The 15,282-nt window shown below is 34.8% G+C and overlaps 1 protein-coding gene across 5 annotated transcripts in view; it reads right to left on the bottom strand.

The window, feature by feature from the left end:
• CHRM2 (cholinergic receptor muscarinic 2) overlaps positions 1-15,282 on the bottom strand; it is a 147,288-nt gene that overhangs the window by 16,981 nt on the left and 115,025 nt on the right. Inside the window, exon 4 of one of the 5 annotated variants that reach the window (XM_037729858.1) lies at positions 11,123-11,200. The exons of the other annotated variants lie outside the window; for them this stretch is intronic. The gene's annotated coding sequence lies outside the window, so the exon portion shown is untranslated. The remainder of the gene's footprint in view (positions 1-11,122; positions 11,201-15,282) is intronic. 5 annotated transcript variants of the gene reach the window in all.

Here is a 15,282-nt window from a genome sequence, read left to right on the forward strand (position 1 = left end):
CTTCAGAACACCAGAGGATGGAAGGAAATAGGAAGCTGAGATATTTGGGCCTGGGCCTGGATTTCTTCACCTAACATGTGTGTGTGTGTGTGTGTGTTTGTGTTTGTGTGTGTGTGTGTGTGTGTGTGTGAATGTGCGTGCATGCATGCATGGATATGCATGCACCAAGTATGCAGTTGAGGAGGAAGGGGTAATAACATATAAGAAGAAAAGAAAGAAAGAATGTCTCTGTTCTTATAAAGGTTATAGTCTAAGGAAAATTTCTCATGAAGTCATGAAGTATCAGTGGAATGTGACAGCATGCTGTACAAGGAGAACTTGCAATTCACAAAACAAGGCTCCTGTAAGCAATTATGGAAGCTTGAAGAATGGCATCTGATTCTCAGATTCCTCCTTTTGAGGGAGAAAGCAGCAAGCCCCACCAGGCTGCATATCTTTCTAAGAGATATGCTGGCAGAAATGCTGGCTTCATGCTTTATGGTGGATGCAACTGTCCCTTCCATAACTTCACACCCGGTTAACTATGATGCGTCTGTGAATGCAGTAGAGAAGACCTTGGAGTTAAACCTAAAGCCTGTCTCTGCTGTTTTCCCGTTGTGTGAGCTTAAATTTGTTGACCCCCTTTCCACATCTAGAAGATGGAAAAGATGTAGAAAATAAAATCTACCATTCACAATATTTTTAAAAATGTACATAATATAACAGCCCTTAGCATAATACACCATGATAATAGTGACTGTTAGTAGACACTAAGTTATTATAATTTAACAGTTGGTTCTAATCAACAAGTAGAGCATTTACAAAGGAGCAAAAAGAAACGAAGCATGTAGTCTCTATTTCTTCCAAGAAAATAAGAAAGTAATCTGAGATAACTTTTATATTATATGAGTCTATCCTATGTCACGTTTATTATTTACTTTCACTTATTTTAAGGATTTCAGAAATCTCACTATTGTTCTATGCTATCCTAATTCTTCTGCTGAGATGGTATCTTTGATCTAAACTTCAAGAAATGTCAATTTAAAACTCAGTAACTAACCCTCTTCCTAAACCATTAGTCAAAAGGTCACAGACAAGTGAACCTTTATTTATAATTCTTGCTGTAGATGTATGAAAGATTATTTAGTAATTCTAAACTTATGTTTTTGCTCAAGGCAGTTTATTTTGGAGAAAAATGTCATATTTTTGAGGGACTAAAGAAAAATTTCTGGTCCTCCACAAATTTAGAACAAATCATGAAACTAAGAGAGAGATGTATTGTTGAAAAATATAAAAATAACAAAATTTCATTATGTCAAATTGTGAGTGCTTAGAGCATGATCTATGAATATACATAAAGTTAATTTGTAACTTGTGTTTACCATATGACTCTAAATGCTATTTTTGGATAAATAACTATTTTTAAAAAATTTCATTTAAACTCTCTTGCTAATTGAAATAAAACACCTTGCGACAAACAACAAAAACAAAGAAAGCATTCTTTCTTCCAAAAGCCAATCTTCCTGGTGGGCTTGTCTCATATTTTTTTTTCTTTCTTACTCTTGTTTATCTTGACAACTTCATTCCTTTTAGCAAAGCTCTTCTCCTCTACATATATATTTCATTCTCTCCTCCATCCATTCTATCTTCAGCGAATGCAGGATGTAGGAGATGGCATAGGTTGTTTGAAGAACCCCACAGGACAGTTTCCCAGTCTCTCATGTCATGTTACTCTTTTGCTGGGACTGGCTAGGATAAAAGACTTAACTTTGTTTATGATATGGTGACTACTATAAAACATTTATCTGGAAATATTTTGCCACAGATAAAACACAGCCTTGTCATCCTAGAATTCAGGGGTCATAACCAGGTTAGACAAGGGATATAAACCTACTGTATTGCTAGTCTTTTGGGGATGAGATGGCCCAACACAACCTGCTGAGAAGACCCTCTCCAGTGTCCCATGGGCTAAAGCTCATCCCAACCCTAGATGAAAGGTCTGTACAACCCCCATCTAGATTTCAGTCTGGCTCATACTTGGCTGTTGGGAAAGGAATACTTAGCTCAAGTGTTCCAAGGACACACTCATTCTCATTCATAGGCCGCCTCTTAGTCCCCGTTCTTCATGAGAAAGCATCCTCAGCTCTGTGCCTGCATTTAGGAATGTAACTTGTGAACAGCCTGTCTCTGGCTCTTCCCTTGTTTGGTTGCTTTCAAAGCCCACTGTAAAGCTCGAAGGTGACAGCTTTACCCATTTTGCTCAATGGTTTTTATTTTTTTTATTGTTATTAAAATAACAGATGACTGTGCACAAAGCTGACCTCTTTAAACAAGTGTTAAACTAGTAAGTCACAGTGGGAACAGCCCTGTCTGAGGGGGAAGGAGGAAGTAGCTAGAAGACAGAAAGACCAAAAGCAGACATTGTAGGGGGCAGGGATGAAGACGTAGGGTAGGGAGAGTTTTCATTCTGCTTGGCACAATGCCCAGTACATCCTCAAATTTCCAAGCTGTGCTTTATAATAAAGATAGGAAGCCTCTTGGGTAAAGTTTAATTTCTGTTTAGATATGACCCCAAGTTTTATAGCCAAGTGCTCGACCCTTACCCTATAGCTGGCACATTTACTCTTAGCATGAACCACACATTCCTTCTCAAACAAAACAAACCCTTAAATGGTTACTTTAAAGGCTCAATGGAGTTATAGAACTCAAATAATATTTTCACGTGCTGGGGTAAAGCGAATCAGAAAGTTATGAATCACTTTCAATAAAGTACACAAGGATATAAAAGCCAGAGGATAAGAAACCATGACAGGGAGTTTTGGTTACATGCATTGTAGTGCTTGGGTTGGGATGGATAAAAAACAAAAATGTAGACAGAGACCCCTATTTTGTAATCTGAGGGTAAAGCAAAGTAGAAAAAAGAAGCGATTTAAAGGAAAAGTAGTTTAAGAAAGCCTCTTAAAATATTTGGTTTAGTTGCTTTTTTTTTCTTCTTCTTAATAAGAACGAATTATAAGACAGCGCCATGGTTCAAACCTGTAATCCCAGCACTTTGGGTGGCCGAGGCAGGTGGATCACCTGAGGTCAGGAGTTTGAGACCAGCCTGGCCAACATGGTGAAACTCTGTCTCTGCTAAAAATACAAAAATTAGCTGAGCGTGGTGGTAGGTGCCTGTAATCCCAGCTACTCAGGAGACTGAGGCAGGAGAATTGTTTGAATTCGAGACAGAGGTTGCAGTGAGCCGAGGTTGTACCACTGCATTCCAGCCTCGGTGACAGAATGAGACTCTGTCTAAAAAAAAGAGTGCATTATAAAAGACAAGCTGAACAAAAGAAAATACCGATAAGTGAGGGTCTAAAGGTTTAAGAGCAATAGTTGGCTCTGGCTAGGTTGGAAGTAATAGAAAAATAATTACTTCTACAGTTTGTAAAATTGTCAACTGTGCGATAAGTCTGTTTGAGATGTTGTTTCAGCACATTCTGTTATTTAGAATACCTATGCATGAATTTCTTAAGCTGAGGTGACTTGTATAGCTTTGCTCTACTTATTCCATATAATAACGATTTTCACGAAGTCACATCCCCTTATATTCACACCATTGATTACTGGACTCTATAAGTTTGTAATAATTTGCTAATAGTTGTTTCCTGTTCACTAGCATTTCCAGAAATTGATCCTTGGTTGCAGATTGTGGCAGTATTTGTGTAGCATTGGGAAGCAATTGGGAACAGAAATATCTGTTCTGTGTACTTATCCTGTATGTAGAACAAACTGCAACAGATTATGGATATCCAGAGCAAGAATGTGTCATGTGTGACTTCTGTTTAACTATTAGTACTTTTTAAATTATTTTATTTTAAGTTCCAGGATACATGTAGAGGATGCGCAAGCTTGTTACATAAGTAAATGTGTGCCATGGTGGTTTGCTGCACCTATCAACCCATCACCTAGGTATTAAGCCCCAGGTGCATTAGCTATTTATCCTGTTGCTCTCCCTCCCCCTCCCCTACAGGTACACTTTTGAAGGACAATGAACAATAATAAAAAGCATTGTTAATGACAATTTAAGTGATTTCCATTTTTCGGCTATGTAGTGAACAGCAAATATACACGGTGGGGAAAGAAGGACATGAATTATCAGTAGTGTTCATGGCAGATTTCATGATTAAATTAAATAAACCTGCTATGTGAAATAAGCCCCAATCCCAAATTATCAATGCATTTAAGTGAGGGGTTTTCTATAATTTTAAAATCTGATACTGCCTTTACTTTCTTGCAAACTAGCTTTTTGGCATGATTAACTGGTAGCTACTCTTATTGTTTTCTCCTCCTGAGTCACTATGTGCACATGTTTCTTTTTTAATTTAAGACTTTGGGGTGTTATCTAAGAGAGATTCTTATTTAGAATCCATTTCATCTCAAAAATAAAGTATTTAATTATGCAAGATGAGGCCTTTTTCAGGAATTCAAGCAGATTAACAGTAGACACATTGTTCATCCAAACCATCTCTGCCCTTCTGAGATTGATCTGTTTGTTTTTAAACAGCAATGTTGATCTAAACTCATGGAAAGGGCAGGGGTCTGTGATATTGAAATATGTGCCTTGTCATTCCAGAGATGCTATTTCACTTCTCTGAGTTTGATTTTTGTCCTCTTTGTCAATGAGAACATTTGACTCCAACATCTCCTTTAGCTCTAAAAGAGTCCTAAGATTCTAATTTTACTTGAATTCTCTTAGGATCCATATGATGCTGACTGAGAGGTCAGAAATGATGTCACTCACTTCTTTCTTAGATCTGCATTTTCCCAAATACTGTATGCTGTGTTATCTACAAAAAGAAAACAGCTCAATCTCTCTTGAATTTATGCTGGTTTGGCCTTGCTGGCCTTATGGGAGAGGTCTCAGCTTTGCGTCAGCTGTGGTTTTCTTTGTCACTATCTTCAATCCTCTCCCCTTTAATATCCTGGTACATCTCAGCTTCCTTCTGTGACCTTTCATCCATGCAAGCTTGAAAATTAGATTCAAATTGCTATCTGTATCTTCATTTCACTCTCAATATTGAAATGTACAAGCATGAACTAATTCTCTCAATCTAGCTCCATATTTACCTACTAACTCATTAAAACCTGGCTGTAGCACTGGAGCAAGAGATCATATATTACAGAAGGAAAGCAATTTACTTGGCAAGTTCATTTGTGTATTCTCTTCAGTGACATAGCAAAGGTTTGTCCTTGGGATAAGGGTGTCTTCTCACCCAGTCTGTTCTCTCCAGCTGTCTGATTCCTCAATTAACTGACACCTCTGTGCCAGTGATTTCATCCTGGACTTATTTAGTGGACAAACTAGAAATAGTGATCCAATGACTTACATGCTTATTTTACAGCATCACTGTAATCACTGCCTATGTAGCCCTATAAGAAGGGAGAGAAATTAAGGAAAGTCTTCTGGAGAGGGTGTGCTTTATGATATGCTACAACTATTTGCCCAGGGTAAGGAAGAGTATTCTGACAATTTCCATTGGCAGCCTGAAATCTAAACAAAATTCCACAGATCAGATAAGAATAAATTAGTTAATGTACAGTGTTATGTTTTGTGTTACAGAGCACAAAATTCAGTGCCAATGACAGGTGCATTAAATCTCAAAGACACTGTACCTTTCTTTTTTATTTAAAAAAAAACACACATGGTATTGACCTGTCATATGTATTTGCTCTGTTTTGAAACCTTCATCTGTCTTTGGACATTAAAAAATAAAAAGTTATTTCTTTTTCTGATTTTCAAATTACAACATTTAGAGAAGTAAACCAAAGAAATATTCTGGATCATTTATGCTTGACTCACAAACACCATCCAATTTACTTGACTGTTCAACAAATAAGTTTCTTATAGCTAACTTCAGGGACTAAAACAGTGAACAGTATCAATATGTTTTCCATTGTCAAAGACCTTATAGCATGGTTGGAAGCACCTGTGAACTTTTACTGCTTTTGAAATCTTGTTCATCTTCCTACACACATACATGAACATGCAATACACTCATACACATACACATGTACTATTTAAAAGTTTTAGATTACATCATATATATCCATGCATTTTTTTTACTGGGGCCAGGCTGGGGATTGAAGAGCAAAGAAAGGAAGCTGGCATAAGTTAACATGCACACTGTACAGCTGGTAGGCCTTAGAGGGGGAAGAATCAGAAAAGCTGTCAACTACTCCACTGTTGAGATACAGCTGGGTGAGAATGTGGACACAGAGTTGTCACATATTCAGAATTATAAAGAAGCACTGAAAATCTGGATTTTTATGCTTACTCTTTCAATGTTTAAATCTTGGCTCAAAGTCATAAAATACCGAGAAGCTAGCAAAACAAGTTTGTGGACAGCTTTGTCCTGTATGCTCAGACTCTGTGACCTTTGGTGTTAGTATTGGGTAATAACATTTTCAAACAAATATAATCACAGACATTTTTCTATGACATTGAAAAATATTCTAATGCATCATTTTTATGGGTATATGATATTTAGTTATATGGCATACTATCATTAAATAATTCTCTATTGGTGACACTTATTTCCAATTTTTTACTCTAGCAAATAATAGTGTAGCAAACTTCCTTGTACATGATTTTTTTAAATAGCTCTCTGATTGCTGTCTTAGGATAAATTTTTATAAATTAGATCATTAGCCAAAGTTATACACATTTGCTATTTTGGATAGCAAAATGCCAATTGTAATTCATAATAATGTTATTTTCCTAAGCTAGAAACAAAAGTAAGAATAATTATTAAAAACCTTTGTGAATATCAGATAAATAATATATTCTGTTTGAAGTTTTAGCTATTATTTTATTGATTTGTGTTTTATATTGTTCATGTGTTTAACCATTGATGTTACTTAAATTTATACTTTGTCTTTTTATAGATATTTTTACATGTGTTATATCTATTGACATATATTTTTATATCATTTAAAAAGACTTTTTCCATCCCAAATAAGTTAATATTTAATGATAATTTCCTTTAGCTAATTTATATATTTTATATTTAAACTATAATTTATATGAACTATATTTAGTAAAAGGTATAAAAAGATCTAATATCAATTTTAAAAAGTAGTTTAAAAATCACTCCAGAAACAATTATCAGGCAGTTTACATTTTCTCCACAAATTTGAAAGCTGGTTCTGCCATTTATTAAATAACTCCACATACTGAATTCTATTTCTGGGCTTTCCTTTCTATTCCATTGTTTTATCTGTCTATTCTTACGCCAGTAGCAATATTTTTATTGTAAATTTTATAATATATTTAAAAGCTCTAATTATAAGTAAAACTTATTAATGTTTTATTTCTAATTATCTTTATTATATTTTCATACTATGTTTACATGACTTTAGAATAGTCTGTGAATCCCTTTATCCTTATGAATTTTTTTTTTTTTTTAAATTTTTGAAACAGGGTCTTGCTCTGTTGCACGGGCTGGAGTGTGTAGTGGTACAATCTTGGCTTACGGTAACCTCTGCCTTCCAGGACCATGCAGTCCTCCCACTTCAGCCTCCAGAGTAGATGGGACCACAGGTGTTCACTACCACACCTGGCTAATGTTTTTTAATTTTTGTAGAGACGGGGTCTCCCTATTGTTCAGGCTGGTCCTGAACTCCTGGGCTCAAGTGATTCTTTCATCTTGGCCTCCTAAAGTGCTGAAATTATCAGCATCAGCCACCACACCCAGCCCTTTGTGGAATTGTTATTGGTCTGCTATAAATTAATTTGGGAATTGTTATTGGTCTGTTATAAATTAATTAGCATTGTTATAATGTTGAGTATTCATATCAAGAAATATTTTCTACTTATTCAAGTTTTTTCTCTTGTCCCTTTCTGATATCTTATAATTTTTCAATATACAAATATTGAACATAAAATTTTTATAGACCTGTGTTTGTGTATGTATATTTGTGTATATCTTGCTAAGACTGACCTTACTTATTTTTAGTTGCACAGTGAATGGAATCTTTTTGCCTCTCTATTTCTAATTGTGATGTATATGTACATAGACAATTCACGTAGACTATAGGGAATATGTTAATAAAATAAAATTATTACTCTTGTACTTGACTGCCTCTACAGAATGTGTACAGGATATATTAATATATAAAAGTCATTGTTTTACATTTGGCCACTTTCTCTGTATAAATAATTGATATGTTAATGAGAAATTATGCTTATATATTTATTAAAGTTAATTGTATTCCACAACCCTCTCACCTCTGAATAAGGATGGTTGTAATAACATGGTGGCTATTGCAACCAAGTTATAGATAAGAACAGAGAGTTTTCCAAAACAACGAATACAATATATAAATCTGCTTATCCTCTCTTCCCGATTAAATTAAGCTGATATCATATAGGATCTAGTCCCACTCAAAAGTCAGTATTTATCAAATAACTTAGGATATTTTTAAATTAAAAAATTTAACATATTTGATTTTATTATATATAACTTGAAAAATAACCTATTTGTTATGACAATGATATGAGTAAAGACAATAGTGCTAAACGTCTTTCTTTATTGAAAAAGCCAGGGAGAATCCGCTTTGGGAGGCTGAGATGGCTGGGTTATGAGGTCAGGGGACCGAGACCATCCTGGCCAACATAGCAAAACCCTGCCTCTGCTGAAAACACAACAATTAACTGAGTGTGGTGGTGCATGCCTGTAGTCCTAGCTACTTGGGAGGCTGAGGCAGGACAATCGCTTGAACTGGGGAGGCAGAGATTGCAGTGAGCTGAGATCACACCACTGCAATCCAGCCTGGGGACAGAGTGAGATTTCGTTGAAAAGAAAAGAAAAGAAAGAAAGGAAAGGAAAGAAAAGGAAAGAAAAGAAAAGAAAAGAAAAGAAATAAAAGAAAAGGAAAGGAAAGAAAAGAAAAAGAGCAGAAAGCACTATAGAAAGTGAATTTATATAACCAATAAGTACCTCTCTATCAAATAAGAAATTTATGTGGCTTATGTAGTGTGGCCCAGCAAGTTTATTCTTTAAGGCAAAGACATAATATTGATGATTATATTTCAGTGCAAGAGCAACTCAAAAATAACTTTCATATGGAATACCCACTGAACTGTGAAGACATCTGCAGTAAGCATGGATACAAAATACATTACTGACTCTTCTGAAACACCATTGATGTTTGAGCTCTGACACTTTTGACTATAAAAATGACAGATTTATTTTTGCTTTAAAATGTCCCTTCATTTTCCCCAAGGTCTGTCAGTCTGTGATGTGGAGGTCAGGAAAGGGGTTGGAACATGAGAGCAGGTACAATCAGAGAGCTAGAGAGAGCATTTGGAGCAGTAAGGTCTTGATTTCACCTTTCACAATTAGTATTCCGCATTTATGTGGCATTGCAAACATCATGCACAAGCAAACAACCTTTAAACAAAACAGTGGAAACATGGTCACATCAGTTTATTTATTGTGCTATTTAATTTTCATTGTACGTATGAGGTAATTGGTTGGATTTTTAAAAGACTTTTAAGTTGATGGCTATGACCTCTATGCAGGCTGAATTTGTGAGTGCTTTTTTCTTGTGAAACAAAAATTATCAGGTATGGAAAGCAGTTAGGATCTGTATTTTTCCCCTTTATATTTTTTCACTTTGCCATTAGATTTCTTTAATCATAGAGCTTTGGGTGGGTTCTGAGGCTAATGTATGTAAAAACTTTTCTTTATTTAAGAGATAGGATCAAAACTATGCACCTACCTCCCATTCTCATGTTCTTCCTAGCTTGGGCTTATTTTAGTGACAGGCAGAAAGCTACTGGGCTCGAGTTGGTTGCTTTTCCATCAATGGTGATCTCTGGCACTACCCTATATTCCTATCTAGGGGCTGTGGCTTGATTTTCAAGAGTGTGTGAACATGCACTGTGTTACATCTCTCTCCACTGACCCTGGAAATCTAATACTGAGAAAAACTAACTATTTTTGATTATCTAAAAAGAACTGGCCCAATGTCAAGGGTGGTACTATTTTTATCCTGGCTTTTATAGATAAGAAAACTAAGGCACATGAGGTGAGTGAATTATGCAGTGCCAGCCTGTAAGAGATGGTGCTCAGACTTGAAATCAAAGGAGTCTCATGGCTAAGCTTTTCCTCCTGATCATGCAAATGTCTCACTTGCTGAAGCAAGAGCATGTTACAGCTGTGCTCTCTTCCTCTCTCTCTTGCTGTATGTGTGTGTGTGTGAAGACACAGCCATAACTCATTTCTATGAATAAAAATACCACTCAATGAACCAGGCTTACTATAAGCTCATCAATATCTACCATGACCATATGACTGTGATGGCTAATTTTATGGTCAATTTGATCATGCCATGGTTCCTAGTTATTTAATCAAACACAAATCTAGCTGTTGCTGTGAAAGTATTTTGTATATATAGTTAACATGTCCAATCAGTTGAATTTAAGTAAATGAGATTGCTCTTAACAATGCAGGGCCTCATCCATCAATTGAAACCTTGAGAGTAAAACTCAGGTTTGTTGAAGAAGAAATTCTACCTCAACATTGCAACAGTGAGTTTCTAGCCTGCTGGTCTGCCCTAAAGATTTCAGAATTGCTGGTCCTCATAGTTTCATGATTCAATTTTTTAAAACAAATCTCTTTAGAAAGAAAGAGAAAAAAAGAGTCACTCAATCCTTGTTATTGATGATAGTTGTGTTCTATAAAATCAGCATGAACACTGAATTTGCAAATACTAAAATATTGCTTCTAGAAAAAAATACATTGTTATGTTCAGAGATTTTGAAAATTCAAAAAACTTGGCAAATTTTGCCATATTAAATGATGTGCTTATGGTAGGGCATAGAACCTTTTTCCTGACAAGTTGAATCAACTTGATTTGTAATAACAAGTAGTTCTTAATGAATAGTTTGTCCCTGGTTTGTGGGTTGGTCTAAGTGGAAGCTAATAGAGATATCCTAATGTGAAAACCTAGATTAATATAATCTCATAAGAGCAACGGATATTTAATTTTATTTGACGTATTTACCTTTCCAAAGGATTATTGTGACTTCAGAGCAACTTAATGTTTTGTCTATAAAATGCATTAATTTATTCATTAAAAATTATTGAGCACTTACTATATGCCAGGCATTGAATGTTGGGAATAGACTCTTGAATGGGCAAGATCCAGACCCTGTACTCATGTTGCTAACAACCTAGTAGAAAAGAGAAACAAAACATTTGTGGGAAACAGTAAAAATAATTACATGTCCATAAACAGAAAAATGGAGCACATTAGTCTTTATAAGGACAGAGGCTAAACTGGAATTCTTGAGAGAAGAGTCTATTGTGACTCAGTTAGACATCAGCATCTGAAGTACATGCACCTGTCAGGACAAAGATTTACTGCTCCAGGAACATGGAAGACTGGCATCTCACTTAGTCCTGAGAATAGAATCACATATACTAAAAGAAAAATGACTCAGACAAATGTGGTCTGAGTAAAGGCCTGCAGCTTAAACTAAGTGTGATAATAGTAAGTATTATAACCCTGACTCTCATTAGAAAATGGTAATCAGCTGCCATGGTTTGCCTCCATGACACAGAGTATATTTGCTAAGTTTAGTCATAAGAATCATTGAAAATTAATTATGTGTATCATTTTATCAGACAGACATCAAAGAGGAAAAATTTTCATCAGAGAAAAAGAAAATCAAGAGAAGATTGTAAATCTGTGTAAATATGAAAAAGTGCACCTCCCTCTCACCTCCAGATGGTAGCTAAGTTAACCCAAGCCTGACAATGTTCTCAAATGGAATGACATGGTAACTATCTCAACAATATATTATAAAAATCAAATATGTGTAAAGGCATAGTAATCAAGACAGTGTGATACTGACAAAAGAATAGACAAATATATTTGAACATAATAGAGAGCTCAGAAATAGACCCAAGTGAACATAGTCAATTCATCTTTGACAAAGGAATATAGGAAATACAATGGAGCAAAGAAAGTCTTTCAACAAATTATGCTGAAATACCTGGACATCTACATCCAAAAAAATAATGACTCTAGGCATAAACCTTACTCCTTTCACAAAAATTAACTCAAAGTGGATCATAGACCTAATTGCAATATGCAAAGCTATAAAACTCCTAGAAGGTAACATATGAGAAAAACTTAGATGACTTTGGGTATGACGATGACTTTTTAAAATACAACACCAAAGGCAATCCATGAAATAAATAATTGATAAACTGAACTTCATTAATATTATAAACTTCCCTGTGAAAGACAATGTTAAGATAATGAGAAAAGATGCCACAGACTGAGAGAATGAAAGACAAATCACAGACTGAAAGATACATCTGAAAAAGGACAATTATCCAAAATGTACAAAAACTCCTAAAATCGATAATAAGTAAACTCAATTAAAATGGGCCAAAAATCCTAATGGATAAGTCACCAAAACTATATACAGCTAGTAATTAGCATATGGAAAGATGCTTTATATCATATGCCATCAGGGCAATGCAAATCAAAACAATGAGATAACTACCACACATTTATTAGAATGGCCATAGTCTGGATCACTGACAACACCAAATCCTGGAAAGGATGTGGGGCAAGAGGAACAGTCATCTACTGCTGGTGGAATTGAAAAACAGCACAGCCACTTTGGAAGATAATTCAGTGGTTTCTTATAAAACTCAACATACTCTTACCATAAGGTCCAGCAAACAATTATATGCTTCTTGATATTTACCCAAAGAAGTTAAAAACATGTCCATACAAAAACCTGCATATAGACATTTATAGCAGCTTTATTCATAATTTCCATGATGTGGAAGCAACAAAGATGTCATTCAGTAGGTGAATGAATAAATAAACTCTGGTATATACAGCCAATGGAGTATTACATAGTGCTAAAAGCAAATAAGTTATCGAGCCATGAAAAGACACGAAGAAACCTTAAATAAATATTGTTAAGTGAAAGACAGCTATATGAAAAGACTGCATACTGTATGAATCCAACTATATGATATCCTGGAAAAGGCAAAACTGTGAAGACAGTAAAAAGGTCAATGGTTGGCAGGAATTGCCAGGGGTGGAATTCTGAATAGGTAGAGCATTGAGGACTTTTACGGCAGTGAAAATAACATAATATAATGTAATGATGGGCACATGTCTATACATTTGTTTAAGTTCATAGAAAGTACAACACCAAGAGTGAACTCCAATATAAACTATGGGCTTTGGGTGATAATGTTGTGTTATATTCATTGTAACAAATGAACCATTCTGATGGGGGATATTGAAAATGGCAGAGGCTGTGTATGTGTGAGAGTAGGAGGTATTTGACAAATCTCTGTAATTTTGCTATGAACCTAAAACTGCTTTAAAAAGTAAGCCTGAAAAAATAAATATGATCCTGATGATGCAGTAGAGAATAATCTGAGCAAATGTAATGAGGCCAGAAACTGCAGTGCATGTAAGTTCAATGGTGCTGGAAACGCAAAATTGAGACTGAGAGAGGTGAAGAGAGGTGGCTGAGAGTCAGAAAGAAGTTCAATTGTTGCAAATGTATGTGCTCTACTTAAGAAACTCAGACTTCATGCTATAGTGGATGAGGATCTGCTGAGGGTTCTGAAAAAGGAAGTACTATGAATAAATTTGTATTTTAAGTTAATTTCTGAAATAGTTGTAAAGGGGATGGTTTTAAGGGACAAAACCAGGAGCAGAAAGATTAGTACCTAAGTTACAGCAATGATCCATGGCAAAGAAAGGACGTAGGGCAGAAATAAATGATAGGGATGGAGAAGACATGCTAGATTTTAAAATGTATAATTGAATTTGGGGAATGAGGGAGAGGGAAAAGTCAATAATGACATAAATATTCCTATCACTAGTGGGAACTTCAAAAAGCAGAGGGACTTGAACTTTCTACAAAAGGCTAATGAGTCTACAGTGGCTATCACTGATGCACATCTGTAGCAATTAGCTTACAAGACAAGATAGATTTTATTCTCTTTAAATAAACTGCTTCATAATTACACATCTGAATTTCCATAAATTTGGGTTTATCATTCATCATAGTAAGACAGAAAGAAACCTGAAAAACTGCTGACCTAAATTTGAGTCCTGCTCCAGTCATTAATCAGTGTGTGACCTTGAGTTAGTTACCTAACTATTTTAACCTTCATCCCTTTAAATATTAAATAAAAATAAGAAAGATCTATTAAATGAAAGAAGATATATGAAGGAAAAAAATGCAAAAAGTTAAAAGTATAAAAACAAAAGTATTTATCTTAGCATGAATATTTCCCAAACATATACAAATCCATATATCAAACATGAATCAGTGTATTATTGTAGTCAAGAGAATCAGTATTAAAATCAGACTAATGAGGAACAGATCCTGGTTCAATCACTTTTGATGTGACTTTTACTAGTTATAAAACCTTTCATACTTTAATTTACTCTTTTATAAAATAAGGAAAATAATGGCATCAACCTCATAGGTTTGGTGGAGAGACTGTAAAATCATAAAAGTATTTAAAATATTTTCTTAAATTCAATATATACTAAATGAGCATTGATTATTATGAACACATAGATTTATATGTATAAGTATATAAAATATATTTATACATATAGGCATATTTATTAGAATGAATTATATAAAATTGCCAATATTCAACCATTTTGACCCACAAAAATGGCAACATCCTATAGTAGGGACTAAAAACAAGATAATTAAGTTGCCATCTAGATGCACTTGGTGACTTTATTATCTCACTTTTGCTGATTTTCTTAGGCAAGCATTGGTTGCAGGAGACAGTTGAACTTATTATCTACTAAATTATTATTTGTCCATTCTATTTGTTAACAGCAATGAGAGAAGAAATAAAAGCGTACAGATTGAAGCTGATGCTGCCATTTGATCCCAACGCAGAGTTGCATAACCTTGGACAATTTACTTAATCTTTCTAAGCCTCAGTCACCTTCTCTCTATGATGAAAAAAATATATAAAATTGTTATAAGTATTAAATGAGATAATACATGTAGGGCACATAACATATAGGCCAGCAGATAATGAGCACTCAATAATGTTTTCCATTAGTACACAAATCAGTAATTACTCACTCAAATTTCATTTTCTACAGATGACATTATATTTTCTGTCCTGCAAGTTTTTCCCCTTCCCTCTCCTTCCCTTACCTCCTCTTTCCACTCCTTCTTTTCTCTTCTCTTTCCTGACCTTCTTTCTCTTTCTTTTTGTCTTCCCTTTTTTT

This window comes from Cebus imitator, unplaced genomic scaffold (genome assembly GCF_001604975.1).
Source record: "Cebus imitator isolate Cc_AM_T3 unplaced genomic scaffold, Cebus_imitator-1.0 Scaffold319, whole genome shotgun sequence".
Classification (NCBI taxonomy): Eukaryota; Metazoa; Chordata; class Mammalia; order Primates; family Cebidae; genus Cebus; species Cebus imitator.